This window comes from Cupressus sempervirens, chromosome 2, assembly GCF_028749045.1.
Source record: "Cupressus sempervirens isolate cs-2001-9-10 chromosome 2, ASM2874904v1, whole genome shotgun sequence".
In the NCBI taxonomy this organism is placed as follows: Eukaryota; Viridiplantae; Streptophyta; class Pinopsida; order Cupressales; family Cupressaceae; genus Cupressus; species Cupressus sempervirens.
In genome coordinates, this window is record NC_143119.1 from 180,910,952 (window position 1) to 180,926,241 (window position 15,290).

General features: G+C 34.3%; 1 long non-coding RNA gene across 2 annotated transcripts; it reads left to right on the forward strand.

Annotated features, from left to right (window-relative positions):
- Nucleotides 1–10,449: 10,449 nt before the first annotated feature.
- On the forward strand, nucleotides 10,450–14,709 carry LOC149571674 (uncharacterized). Of its 2 annotated transcripts, none has more exons than XR_016359841.1 (2): nucleotides 10,450–11,571; nucleotides 14,379–14,709. It is a non-coding gene; the product is annotated as an uncharacterized LOC149571674 (long non-coding RNA). The 2 variants fall into 2 exon arrangements; XR_016359842.1 differs by lacking the exon at nucleotides 14,379–14,709 and adding an exon at nucleotides 13,759–14,028.
- The last annotated feature ends 581 nt before the right edge of the window (nucleotides 14,710–15,290 follow it).

Below are 15,290 nucleotides of genomic sequence, written 5' to 3' on the forward strand. Positions count from 1 at the left end.
TCAATAATGCATTATAGAGTATGATCCATGTTCTTACAATCCATGGTTAGGATTTTTATTTTTTTTAATTCAATATATTGATGGGTGTTTGAACTCTTTGAAAATCTTTATTATAGACCAAGAAAGTAAGACTGCCTAATTTGTTTTCAATTTCAGTTATTTTTATCATTTTTTCCTATCAATATTTTAGATCATGTTCTATGATCTACCATCACAACTTTTGTGTTCTCTAACTTCCTATCTTGATCATGATAGATAATGGATATGTACCATTGCCATAATGTCTTGTTAATAACTCATAAATATTGATGCAAAAGAAATTTATGAAGTCATATCAAAATCTTTGAAATTCATTAAATTCTAAGAAAAATAGTGTACACTCAGTAAACTACTTATAAACAAAATCTTTATTCGCTCTGAATTTTTATTTTTTGAGTTGATTGTGTATTTTTTGTAAACTCAGAATTAGAAATCATAGCTTTATCTATCATCATAACTTTTCTCCTTTCTAGCTCATTATCTTGTCCAAACCATTATAAACTTGACCACACTCATATGAAAAAGTCTTAATTTGTATCTTAAATTAGAAAGCTTGTAGACTTGATTGTAGGTATCTCCGAAATAGGGTAAACTTTAAGAAAGCCGCCTCCAAATAAAGAAATAAAATATTGAATCTCTCATTATCTTAAAAAAACAAAATTATTTCTATTGGTGAATCTCTCAATTTTTTATTCTAAATATGATTAATATTCTAACTTGTGTCTTTTCAAAACTTGTTTAAACTAACCAAGTCCAAATGAAGCTTAAAGGCCACCAAAAGAAAATTAAAAGCTTGGCATTTTCACACACTTTGAATGTATTGGTATCTTCTAGGGCCAATTCCCAGGTTTGTCTTCATTTTGTATATCCATTGCCATCTCATTTTGCACATTCACATGTTTATAGATTTATATTACTAAATGTTTGGCCAATGTTCTGGCAACTCTGTTTCTGTAGCATTGATAGATGGGAGAAGTGAAAGTCAATTTTTTTACAAGTGCAGATAGGAAGATCATCACCATCGATTGGGGATACAAGAGTATAGTTCCATAATGGTCAAGTTCACTTGTTGGTTGTTCACAAGAGCTAGCTTGCTATTTATGATGCTTCTAAGTTTGACTATTTGCATTATGTAAGTCTTTGTCAGCAATTTAGAATTCAAATTTAGTAAGTGATAATGATATAAGCTACCTTCTCTATATGAGTGTAAACTGATATCACATTTTTTTGTACTGCAGTGGACACCTCATGATTCTTTATCTACTCCCATTTCAAGTGTGGTATATCCATGCGACAGCCTTCTTGTATTTTATGATTTAACTCAAAACGTATCATTTGATTATTCATGCAATGTATACCCTCTAGTAATTGCATCACATCCATCTGGCTCAAATCAATTCACTCTTGGAATGATTGACGAAGGAGTTTATGTCATTGAGCCTTCAGAATCAGTAGGAAAGTGGGGTGTGGGACCTCCTCTAGATAATGGTACCATTGGATCAAATTCAACATTAAGCAATCGAGATTTAGAACTAGCTCCAAGGTAGTTCATCATATTAGAAAATGGAAAATGGTGCCTTGTACTACCTTTTTATGTTTATCACTTACCTATCTACAACTCCACAATCGATATTGATGATAGTCTCTTGCCCTCACCATTCTCCTTTCGATATATCAGTCCTGTAACTTGTATATATATCTTCAAGAGCATGGTGCTTCTTTGTGCATAAGTTTGAGCTTTTAGAGAAAATCATTCACTTATGAACATTCCATCAAAGATGATGTATACTAAGGACTTATGGCTTTTCTAGCTATTAAGTGGAAGTTTCACATTTTTTGAACATTCAAATAACCTTACTTTTATTTATGCAGCTGAACTATGAGTGCCTTTTGTGCTCTTGACAAATGGTAAGCTTTCAACTTTTGTGAAGCCATTATGGATGCAAATGAACTACAACTAGTGAGGTGTCAATTTTAAGGCAATTTTTGTTTCTATATTACAGTTCAATTGCTAGAAATAGGCTCAGTGATTGATTGCATTTTAATATTATGTCCTAGATGCTCTTGCCAAGGAATTGATCAACAAGCAGCCAAATAAGGGGTTATAGTTATATATGCGCTCTTATGATGATGTGATTGGGATTGTAAGTTTTTTTGTCACATTTATCTGTTTGAAAAATAGAGATTAGTTAGTGTTATTGACTTTCATTCCTGATAAATAATTCTTTCCTAAATTTATTTTTCCTTGTAGTCTTCACAAGCAACGGTGTCTCAAGAACCAAAATTTGGACAGTCTGTGCCAATTATTGCAAAGGCTTTGCTCTCATAAGAGCTTTTTAAACTGCACAAAATCTGATTCTAAAGCACAATTACTTGGTGGAGACTTAGGATATCTTGCACATTTCTTCCTCCTTCCCATTGTTTTGTATGAAATAAATCATGTGATATGAATGAAACAATGGTGTGGAAGTAGAAATCTGCATGATACCCTAAGTCTCACAACGAGCAATTATGCTTTAGAATCCAATTTTGTGTAGTTTAGAAAGCTCCTATGAGAGCAAAGCTTTTCCAATAATTGGCATAGCTTGTCTAAATTTCTACCAAGCATTGGTCTCAAATTTGACCAACATGTCTTCCCTTTTCTATCACATGTGTGGTACCACCGTAGAAAATTAAGGGGACTTGGTCGCAATTTTGACGATAGTTGAAAGGGATCTTGGTCGCAATTTCAATGACGGTTGGTATTTTTTGCCATCAAACGTTTGGCTTTACCATCAAAAAAGTCAAGGTGTGTACGTCAAAATTTTGACCAGTGATGGACACAATTCAGGAAATAAGAGCTCAGGCTAGACTAAGGAAATCAACGAAACTCATGTCGATAAGTTGACCTTTTTTGAGTCAAAATTTTGACACATAGTTACTGTGATGAAAAATCGACTAAAAGAGATTGACGATGGGTTTAGTCATCTATTCTACCAATTCTGGTTAGAATTTCTATCTTTTCTTATCAAAATTTAGGGCTAAATTTACTAGTGACAAGTCATGCCTAAACTCAACAAGGCACAAATTGCTAAGTCCATGAAGAAATATGTAGTTAGGTTTACACCTAAATATAAAGCCTTTAGCATATTGCAAAATAATATTGAAGATGTTGTGAAGTCTACTCAGATGTGGAAAGTGAGATATGGTTTAGCAATAGTAAAAATAGGAGAACATGAACCTATTGAGGTGAAAGATCATGAAGATGATAATGATGAAAAAACTATCGAGGGAAATATAGAGATTTAAGTAGATATCTAGGCAACATCTGAGGTAGAGCAACAAGAAGAACATAGTGTACAAGATACACAATTTCCTAATGTCACCCCTCAACATGTAACAAGTGTTGAAATAGTAATAGTTAAGGATGTATCTAATGTCACAGGTCAGAACATCAATCCCCTTATAGAGGAAGATCTCAAGAAGATACTTGATCATTCCGCACTATAGGCAAAACTATGTGATAATCTTGTATTGGTGACTGTGGATGAATTGTAGAAAACCATGACTAATACAACAAGGGAAGAGGTGAATACACAAGAACCACCTACCATCACCCTTCAAGTCACTAATGTACAACCTTTAGATAAACTAACTGAGGCTACATGTGAAAAGGTTGATATAACTACAAAGGACATAGTGGAAACTCAACCCACTACTAAAGAGAAGAGTTAAACAAGTTAGATAATCTTATCTGCACCTCCAACACAAGTACAAGGTGCATCACAAGGCATTGTGAAAGTCAAGGATAAGCCTGAAGAGATAGAATTGACACCTAAGGTGAAGGACCAAGTACCAATTCAAGCCTTGGTAACCTTACCAAAATCTGACACTCCTTCAAGTCACACTCTTCAAGAGCTAGGTACAGATGCAACACCATTCCAAATCTCAATGTTGATCCCAAACTCATCAAAGGCCGAAGAAGTCACAATATGGAGATGTGAACCTTGATGAAGAAATTGTGTTACCAAAGTATAACTTTGACATAGTGAAAATTGAGCAAATGGACATACTCTAAGAAGCCGTAGCTAGAAAGAAGCATCAAGAAATGCTTAGAAGGGAGCATAGGAAGAAATAGGCATTTTAGGATATCAAAGACATCTTTTTAGATGCATTTAGTCTACTAACTCTAGATGAGACCAAGCCACTAATTGAACAACTATCAAACATAGTTGAGAAGGTTAGTGATGAAGACCTCGATACAAATGCTAAACTATTAGAATGGTCAGAAAAGAAATTCCAAAGCAAAGTTAATGAGAAAATATTAGGTGACATAGCACTCACACAAGTTGCATTCGCGAAGTTAAAGTAGAAAGTGTGAAGAAGGTACTTGAGAACATTTTCTCACTATACACAAAATTGTGCAATCCAACACTTCACAGAAGAGACTGGAAGTCACATTTTGAGTTTGGAAAGTCAGATTAGTGCATCAGTTGTAAAATTGCCTACGATATTGGCTCAAAGTGAAAAGCACTTCAAAAATTTGTTACAAACCCAAAGTTAGTTGCATTGTCAATAGAAGAGGCCAATATAAGGGTTAAATTTAGTAGCATCCAAACAACATTGACCCCACACATAGAAATTTCAAAAAGGAATTAGGCTATGTTGAAACCCTCATGAAGAAAGATCCAAATATTTCAACATTAGGTGGCCTAGTCGACCTGGCTACTGAGCTAACTATCCAAATCAAATCCTTGGATGTAGCATCTAAAATTTGGGATGCAACTCTCAAGATTATACTGGAGATCCATAAATCCTTTTTGGACAAACACACAATTAGTGTATAGCCCATTTGGCATAAGTCTCAAAAAGGGGGAGATATATAGATATTTTGGGGGAGATATAAAATTTTGGGGAGAAACAAAAAAATGAGATGAGCGAAGGGGGAGAAAGAAATAAAAAGAGAAAGATACAGAGTAGAGAGTAGCAGAAAAGACAGAATAAGCTATGGGGGAGCAAGCACAAACAACATGAAGTCAAAGAGTATTAGTAGAGACACATTTATTCAGCAAGAGTACAAGAATTTTGAATACAGAACAGACCTATCAACTCAGGGGGAGTTATCAGATTTTGGGGTAGAAGCTATTACAAAATTTTGAAATTTTTAAGTCTTGTACATATAAGCTGAATAAGAGAGATGTTATGCTCATAAGGATAAGGATATTATTGCATGACAAAGTGTTTTTGACACTCATGTCAAAAGGGGAGATTGTTAGTCTCAGATTGGTTTTGACAAGTGAGTGTCTACACACTTTAGTCATTTACTTAGTTCATGTTGAATAAGTGGTACATGTTAAGCACAACATGTATATAATAGAGCATGACCGAGTCCACAGTGAGTGCCAAGCCACTCATGTTCCAAGTCATTCAAGTGCTGAGCAGATAGTGTATGCTGAGTGATTTAGGTGTTGAGCAGACAATGGATGCCGATGTTGATATCTGATTGAAAAGATCATTTGAGTAGAAAAATTGTTGAAGAAGACTATGTGTTTCAATCATTTTTTTGTCACTGATGTCAAACTTGCTACATGCTAGTAAGATAATTGCTTATATGTTTCAAGTACTATCACTTAGTTGATTGATGAGGAGGATTTGATCAACAAGATGTAACAAAAGTACCTAGAGGAAAGGTTGAGTTATGATTATGTATTGAAGTGCAAGAATTAGTTAAGACAGTGATAACATAATGTATTGATGATCTACTTGAGGTTACAAAATGACTAGGTACACTTAGAAAGTTTAGAAGAATAAAGTTAAACAAAGTTCATTTGCCAAGCTTGACCAAGTGGATAGTAGGTGCCGAGCAAAGTTAGCACAAGCTAAGAAAAAGGGCAGTTGGAGCCAAGTAAAAGAAAATTCTAGTTGATGTCGAGCAAGTTAGTAGATGGCGAGTAATTTTTAGTTGATTCTAAGCACCAGTAAAATCTAGTTGATGCTGAGTGATTTTATAGTAGATGCCAAGTAACACAGTATGTGTTGAGCATCAAAAGATTAATAATGCCAAACTATTGCATTATGACAAAGATCAAAGATTTTCCAAATAAAAGACAACACTTGGAATTTTTGAATCAGGGGGAAGATAAGATTGATGAGCTGGTGGCACAAAATCTTATGTAAAGCATTTTGGAGGAAAATTCAAATGGATTCTAAGAGAAGTTTCTAGAAAAGACAAAATATTGGGTAGATACATTGTATCCTACCTAATCAATTGAAAACCCTAATTTTGGTGATGGATAGTGAGCGAGAAAAGTGTTCTAATTTCCTATATCTAGGAATGTTTGGTCATGAAGCAAAGAGTTAGATAGTTTTGATGCAAAAATCTGATAAGGAGAACGAAATGGGTTTTGTTTCATCAAGTGACCCAAGTAAAGAAGTTTGCGATGGCATACTAAGAAAGAAGGCTTAAAGAGGATGAATGCTTGAAGGGTGAACAAACTGTCAGAGCTGCAAAGATTAGAAGCCAAGCAGAGTTGAGGAGTGAACAATGATCTATAATCTACAAATAAGGTTGTAAGTTGTATCAGATCAAAGCTCTACTGTTACTTTCTAACAATTGTATCAGCCTAGCGTAAATCCTTTGGAGTAAGGTTGACTTAACAGTCATTAGAAAATCCTTTAATAGGGTGGTATTCCAAGTGAATGGCCTAAAGTCCTCTAACAAGGCTCACTTTTGATAGGGTGACTGAAATCCCTTAACCAGGGCACATTTAACAGTGTGTATTGTAACCTTTAACAAGGTTGGCCTTTAACAGGGCATCACTTCAGAAGAGTGAAAAAGAAGTAGCATGTTACTGGTGGTTTTCCCCAAATCAAGTTTCCACGTTAAATCATTGTGTCAACTATGTTGATGGATATATTGTGTTTCATGCTTTACATTTTTGCAAGTTGATTTGATAGTAGCATATCAGTCTTAGTTAACACATAATGAATGCATGCATGGTTAAGAAAGTTTTATGGGTTCACTGAATTGTGAAAAGTTTTATTTGTACATCTGGATCTTGAATAACTGATTCACCCCCCCCCCCCCCCCCTTTCAATTATTCTAAAAGAATTCCAATAGCCAAGCGATACAAATGTCAAGCTAGATTGTAAATAACAATATATGTCAAGCATTAGATGTTGAGTAAGAAAGTTTTGTCATAGTTGTTTGTATTGACACAAACAACAATGTAAATCATTTTTGAGCTGACTTAAAGATTGAATTATGATATTTGAAGATAAGTATGAATCCTAATTTGGAGTCCCAATGCATTACATGCAGCCAATAAAAAAAGGAAGGTTTAAGTAGCAAAATGGATGAATTAGAGCCATTGATTCATACCTAACCCTAAGTCACCAATGTCTTCTTAAGGAGGAAAAACCCTAAACTATCTATGTTGCAAAGAGAGAAGCTTGCATGCACAAAAATAGAGCATTCATGGTGGCTAAGGAGTCATGATCTGAGAGTTAATTGCAAAATTAGTTAGAGGAGAATAGAGGAAAGGAAAGTATACAAAAAAGAGACATCTGATCAAGAATGATCAAGAATACATCAGTTTAGAGGTGATCTATCATCAGGGAATCAAGTGCCAACTAAAAGATCATTGTTGAGTCATTCTAGTAGATGAATCGGTTAAATCTCTTAATAAAGTAGTCCTAACAAGTTGTGTTGAAATCCTTTAACAAGGTACTTTCTTAATTGTGAGTTGAAGTCCTTTAACCAGGTATACTTCTAATAGGGTGTTGAAATCCTTTAACAAGGTGAGACCTATCAGTCTTTGTAAGCCTTTAACAAGGAAGACCTTTCATAGGGTAGATCATGTCTCATGATCAAACATTGTAAACTTCATTAGATACACTTTATTACTACAGTAGTGAAGATTTGTGGTGTCATCCCCACCCCAATTTTACTTTCTCATTGGAGGGCTTCTGGGTAATCATATGTGGTGTCATATGTGTTTACTTTTTTTCATGTTTTAGATGTACATGCTTTACATGGTATTTCAATTTACTTGGTAAATATATGAGATGAATGTATGGTGAATGCTTTAAGGGACAAAGTTTAAACTACTAATTCACCACCCCCGACCCCCCTCCCCTCCCCCCCTCAGAAGTTTACCTTTCCTATTGTGAATTCCAACACTTTCTTACCCCTCTTATCTTTTAGCTCCTCTTTCTTGGTTTCCTCCTCGAATTGTTCCTCTCTAATTTCCTCCACATGGACTATGGTTGCCTCTTCAATTGACTCACGTCTAGCTTCACCTTCACCATGCCAAATTGTCCTTCTAAGGTGTCAATCATTTTCTTGGACTTCTTCTCAATATTGGGAATAGTAATATTTTCTTCTTTATTCTTTTCTTGGATTGTTCATATGTTCCTAATCACTCAGTCATCCTATTAATAAGTTCATTCATTAATGCCTTGATTTTCTATATGGATCAATCAATGTTAATCTCATATTCCATATTTATATATTGGTGTTCCTTGGTAATGACTTATCATTATATGAGGAATTGATTGTTCTATCAATATCTTAAGACATAGTTTTTTCTCAAGGAATGCTTATGTTTCTTTCATAAAGCATGGATGGGTATCTTTAGTTAGTTCTTAAGCTATATCAGATTCCCCATTGGAAGTATTTTCCCCTTCCCCAAATTACATCTACTTTTTGATAAGGCTTTCAAGAACGATAATTGATTCATCCCCCAATAGATATTTTCCCCTCTCCAAATATAAATTTTATTCTATTTAAGTTTTAAAATTTTTGTGGTTATATTTTCTCTCAGATGATATTTATACAATGTTGTTCCTTGGTAATTACTTAGCATTACAATGGGAATTGATTGTATCTATTGACATCTTAAGATATATATTTTTTTCTCAAGGAATCTTTATGTTTCTCTCATAAAGCTTGGATTGGTGTCTTCAGTTAGTTCTCAAGCTATATCAGATATCCTCTCTGAGGGTATTTTCCCCTCCCTCAAGTTACACGTATTTTCTGATAAGGCATTAAAGAGTTGAGACATTCCTTTCTTACAATTAATTAAAGTTATTATGGGCTAAATGGTTATGTTGTAGATGTTTGAAGCATAGGTCTTAGTTATCTCATCTTGGTTTTTTATATTTATCTTAATCTATTTCAATTATTGCACCGATAAGTTATGTCTCTTCAACACTCAGCTATCTTGGGTATGTAGCATGTGGTGCTTTCAGGTTTCCTAATCTTATAATTTTTTGTTTGTGTTGTTGCTCAAGAGGAATCTTCCCAAGACATCTTAATGGTTCTTCATTACGAGATGTGTACTATATTTATTTCATCTTCATATCTAAATCCTTTGCAAGGGTAGCTATGCCTTTCGAAGCCTCTCAAAGGAGGCAATTGCATTTTATTATAGTAGATTTTTTATTATCTTACCTTGTATTGTAAGGAAGGGTGTGTCATCCCAAGTCCTCCTTTTTAGGCTCATGTATTGGAGGGAATGCCCTCATTTGTCCTCTTCATGAGGCTTTTTATAGGAGGTAAACATTTTCACCTCCTCTTGTATATACGACCTTGGTCATGGGCAACATCATGGGTTTTCTCCCCCATTCTTTTCTCTTGGTGCTCACACTTTGAATGGGGCAAAAATGTAAAGATGCTTCATGAATGAATAATAAAATTAAGGCTTAAGTTATTTACTAATAATAAAAAAGTAGTTTTCTCATTTCTAATGATAAACATAATATTAATATGAAACAATAAATGTAAATAAATGAACAACATAACTCTTAGAAACAATTGTCTAAATTTGCAAATTTGCCTAATTGAAAGAAAAATAAATGAAGAATACAACAAAATTTTATAGATAAATGTAAAAAAGTTAAAAGGTATCAACAAAAAAAAAGGTAGAGTCAAAGGGTCCTTGGTCTACTAGTGAAGCTAAATCACTCACAAAAAGTCCACGAGGGATCAAGTCTTATGACTGTAAGGCCCCCCAACATAAAAAAGGATGAGGTCAGTATCATGCCCCCAGAATGTTGAACCTTCAACAACAACAAATAAAAAAATACAGTAGCATATTTATCGTTCAAAACATCTATATAAAAAGATATCCCTTAACAATGAGTGTTTTTATATATTATAAATAGAAAAATATCTCTTATCATATTCATATAATATTTGAAATAAAAATATTGATACTTTTTGAAAAAAAATAGAAGGAAAAATTATTGAATTCCAACCAATTGAAAGATCCAACAATTAGTTTAATCAGCACCTTAAAACGTCATTAAACAAACTAAAACGACCCAACTGTCACAATATTCCTGCGAGTTAGTGTAAATTTGCAACCGACGAAAACGAGACTAAAAAGGAAATATAAAAGCGTTACAAGTACGGGCACTACCTACGAAACAACTCTTTCCACACGCAACCTCGTGATAAATCGGGCGAAATTCCAAGGAAAAGACTTGTTTTGCGGGTCACCTTGGAAGCGGCCCAAACGTGGTTTTCCCTTTGCTCCCTTTTCTACACATGAATTTCTACTCATTAATACTTTCTTCTTTTCCCTCTTTCATCCAAAAAAGAAGACACCCACCTGCAAATTCTGCAGACCCAGCTTAATCCTCCTCTTCAGATCGATCCCTGGGCACAATTATCCCTCTAATTACCATCCCAATGCAAATGCTGGAGATGCAAACTACTCTTTTGGGTTAGCACAAACTTCGAGTCAATCCACCGCCTGGATCGGACGATATAAACCTTCATCTGCCAAACCCCTCGTCACCCAGTTCATAATTATTACTAGCAAATACTCTGTGTACCTAATCATCCAGTTGGGGTTGAGGGAAGGTGAAATCGATGAAGCCAAAGCTCTTATATGTTCCATTATTCATCATAAGTTTCCATGTTAGGGTTATTATCATGTGCCCTCCCTCTGTAGGGCTACTCATGTTTTGGGGGAATTTCATTGCAGGCCGCGTGCAAAAATTGCAGAGCATGATGATCCTGAAAGAGCCACCATTGATGACCATGGATTACTGCGTGCAAGCCAACGGGGTCTTCCCCACCTAGGGCAAAATCATTCAAGAGACCTCCTTGTGCTTCGAAAGGTGCATCAGAAATCATACCTTTTTAGCCCTCGAAGCCCTAGATTAGAGTTATGTGGGTGTGTGTTAAAAAACTAATATGATCGGAATGTTTAGTTTGTGTTTGCATAGATCTGGTCGTGTCGATCTGTGCTTGATATAAGTATGTTTCTTGTGTTGGGTTGTGCTCGAATTTGTTCAGCGGTTTTGTTAAATCTTTTTCAAACAATTTGGAATTGGCTTTGCAATATCCCTCTGTTGGCTTGCGTAGAGTCGAGAGAGTGAGGTTGCACTGCGGGGAATCAAGTCGATGGTCCGAGATGAAAAGTTAGGAGTAGCTATGATTGATATTATTAAAGATGAGATTTTTGTACAGTTTGATGTATATGTAAGCAATGCATTCGAGCCTACACAGAGGTGCTGATGAAGATCAAATATCGAGCTGTGGTAAGTAGCTTATTTGTTGGGTTTGATCTGGTTTGCTGTTACAACAGATTTAGTATCTATATATCAGTGTACGGAATGCATCAGTTACATGTATGAATTCAATGCACCTTTTTCCTTTTGTCTTTTCAAATGTGTTCCAGCTATTTGCGGGGTGTTGTCGTTCTGTTACTTTACTTATTTCCTAATTTGTACTGTGTTGTTTGTTTCAATATTATATCAGTATCTGTCCTGATGCAATTAACCAGAGTGTTTGCTTTAGGAACAAGTCATTTGCATAAAAGAAGCAACCGATTCGTTGGTTTGCAATTTGTACGAGAATAGCTACATTGAAAAAGGATCGTATGTTTGTCCTTTGTGTTTATTTTAAGGATGCAAGGACTGAATAGAATTAAGCTTGATGCCCACATGACTGGTTAGTATTAAGCTTAGTTTCGACCGTATGAGTGATGAGTTTTACACAAATGGAAGCTGTGTTTAATTAGCTACGCAAAATCAGTGCTTGGTTTCTTGTTCAAAGCTGTATATGTCCTTAAATCTAGTTTACCACTCTCCTAGTATCTCATGCACAGACAATTTCATCTTCCTCTTGGCGATGATAGATCACATTTAGGAATGTTTGAATGTTGAATCCAAATTTAAAATGATAAATGTACAGTTGATGTGGATAGCTTGTGGTTACAGTTGCACCGAGTTTTCTTGCTTGAGACATTCCAAATCAAACTAAATGATCTGTGTTATCGGGGAAGAGAAAAATAGGCAAATAGAAACGTGAAAGTAATAAATCATTAACAGTAACTACGTACTATTACATCATGAACCGTAGAATTCAGATCTATAATATAATTGAATCTAGAAAATATCTAGCAATTTTAAGTTATTGTCAATGAATAAATAACTGTTATCAGAAACCATAAATTCACTTCAACAGATAAGCCTGAAATGTTAATATGTGTTTTTGAGCACTCACTTCTGGTTAGTCAAAGCCCATAGCTGTACAGCCAGATCATTACCCTCCTTTTTAATTTACTGTTCTTAATATCCACTATTAAAAGCAATGGTTTTTGTTTTAATATCTCAAGATCTTTTAATCACTGTTCTCTTTTTATCTGTCATTCTGATGATAAATTATAAAATGTAATTAGAAACATTCACAATCTAATAAAAAAATATTCAAACCGAAACTACATATGCAGAAATAGTGAAGACTGTCTTCAATAATTCAATCTGTTCGTTTTCTTGCTGTTTTCTAAAGTGAGAAGTGGGTATTAAAACTCAATCGGTCATGTGCCAGTCTTCAAATTTGGCTTATTCAAGAGCTATTTCTCTACCATTATAAGCGCCCCACAGTTCATTCAACTGGATCCAAAACGTAGTAACTTTAAGATCTATTTGGCTGCTGATATTAGCAAAAATGTATTTCCTATAATGATCCTTATTTTTCCTTAAAATAATTAGCTCGAATGAGATCAAAACTAATAGAATTCAATATCAACATCACATTGATATTCATTTATTTATAAATCGACGTAAGTTAGACAGCTTTGTATTAAAAAAAATATATTCTGATTTGTTATTTGAATCTTTGAAACAGCTATCCATCCAGTAAACTTCGTTGTCACCTTCCTAAGTATGTTAGTTCCTTAGGAAGTCAATATGTAAGATTTAATCAAGATTTTAGTATTTCCACAGTTTCTAGGTAGTTCTTAAACTCGTTAATCAGGTAGTCGATGGAGGTGTAGGGAAATAGAATGTACGGGTTCCACACTTGTCAGCTACCTGCTAAAAGCCGAAAAGACGAAGGCACAGGCAATAAACGTGTACGTTGAAAATACATGAGTGCTTTTGTTATGATGTCTAAACACTTGTATCAGAGGAATTGTCTTTGTCTGAAACCCTTTTGAACACTCTGTGAGTTTGTCAGCCAAGCAATCTATCTACATTGCGGTTAGAATCCAATTTATTTCCACTGAGTTCCCTGACAGTACTCTAAAAGTTCTGTAATCGTACTGAGACGGATGGTAAGAACCTTTAGAACTTAACCAAATCATTTACATTGCAATATTTACATTACGCTGGTTGAGAGGATACGAATCTGATTCAGTAAACGTAAGTTAAAACCATAAAATGTATGTCTCATATCTTTTTGATTGCTTTGGAAGCTAATAATATACTTGTTATGGTTGACAGTAACAAAAGAAAAACAGCTCGGTTGAAACTTGAAAGTGAACATCGACTGTATATTTATTCAAGTTGTTGAAATGATTCCAATAGTAGGCGACAAACAGAAAAGCACAAAGTTAATTGTAGTCATTTCTATCCTATTTACTTTCTTCATTTACTGATGAATTGTGAAATGTAATCATATGAGGGGAATTAAAAACTGATGAATGACGAATGTGATCATATCCATGAAAAACTTCATACAATAAAAATTCAGAAAAATATTCGTAGACTCTACATTGTGTTAAGACCGGGGCTTAATTCAGCTATATTCATTAGACCTCTTAACTTTGTGTTCAAGTCAACGATTGATTTCGTTTATGGGCTTCGCCATTTTGTTTCATAAATCTGGATTTGTTTGAAAGACTTAATGTTGTAGATTTATGTTTGAATTTCCACCATTAGTTCTAACTTGATGCTCACATTGTAATCTGGTTTGGGCTCGGTTGGAAAACTTTAGATAAGATGATGCTTGGATTTATTCTGCTCTGTAATCTGCTGTAATATTGCAAACTTTATGAAGTAGCAGATATTAATACTATTACTTAGAAACTGTTAAAATAAGTTTGAATAACTTGTTATATCAGGTGGTACAACTGTATGCCATGTGAAGAAAAATCCTTAACGAGAGCCGTGCAATTTCTAGCCGTCAATTTAAATTTACCTTGCTCTCTCGCTGATAAGACTGGTGAGTTGGTATCAGGAGATTATCAGTTTGATAAAACAACTGCATAGATCTGCGTAGCAATTTTAAATAAACTATAAAAGTTTAGCGTTAATCCTTAAAACCAGCCTTCAATTATTTTTTGTTTTGAAAATGCTGTATTAATTTCGTCGGCCCGGTGTACATTTCACGAACTCCTTGAGCACCGTGAAATGATTTCCTTGATATTATTACGCATGCACTTCCTACTTGAATATGTCTTTTGGTTTGCCCATGACTTTTTCCAAGTCCTCTCAATAGTTTGTTTTCTATTTAATAATCACAAATTCGCTTCATTAATTTTGGGTGTTGCAGTTTAAAAGTACAGGTTTCGAGGTAAATAGAACATTTCAAGAATATCGATCATAGACTTGTAAGTGTTGATATTTGAATAAATAAACTATCTACGTTAATACGAGATAGAGGTAATTTGAGTTAAGTTAACAATGATTAGAGCATGTGCAAATTCAAGAATAAGGTGAACGATTAAGCTGAATTTGATTTCACATGATAAAAAGATTAAATGTATAATAAATTATCAATTTAATGTGTTGGCAATTGTCTTGTTTTTCTTTGGTCTTTTATTATTTAGGGTCTGTTTCATTTGTGGAATTTTAGAAATCAAGATTTCTACAAATCTTTATTTAGTCAAACTAAGGTTAGGCAAATTTTCATTTCTATTTTTGAGATTTTACTTGAACTATTTGTTTCATTTGGAAGATGAGTGGGAAGATACATTTTTATGCTTAAGCTTGGAGTTGGAGGAAGACTCCAAAAAAAATCCAATCTATTGTTT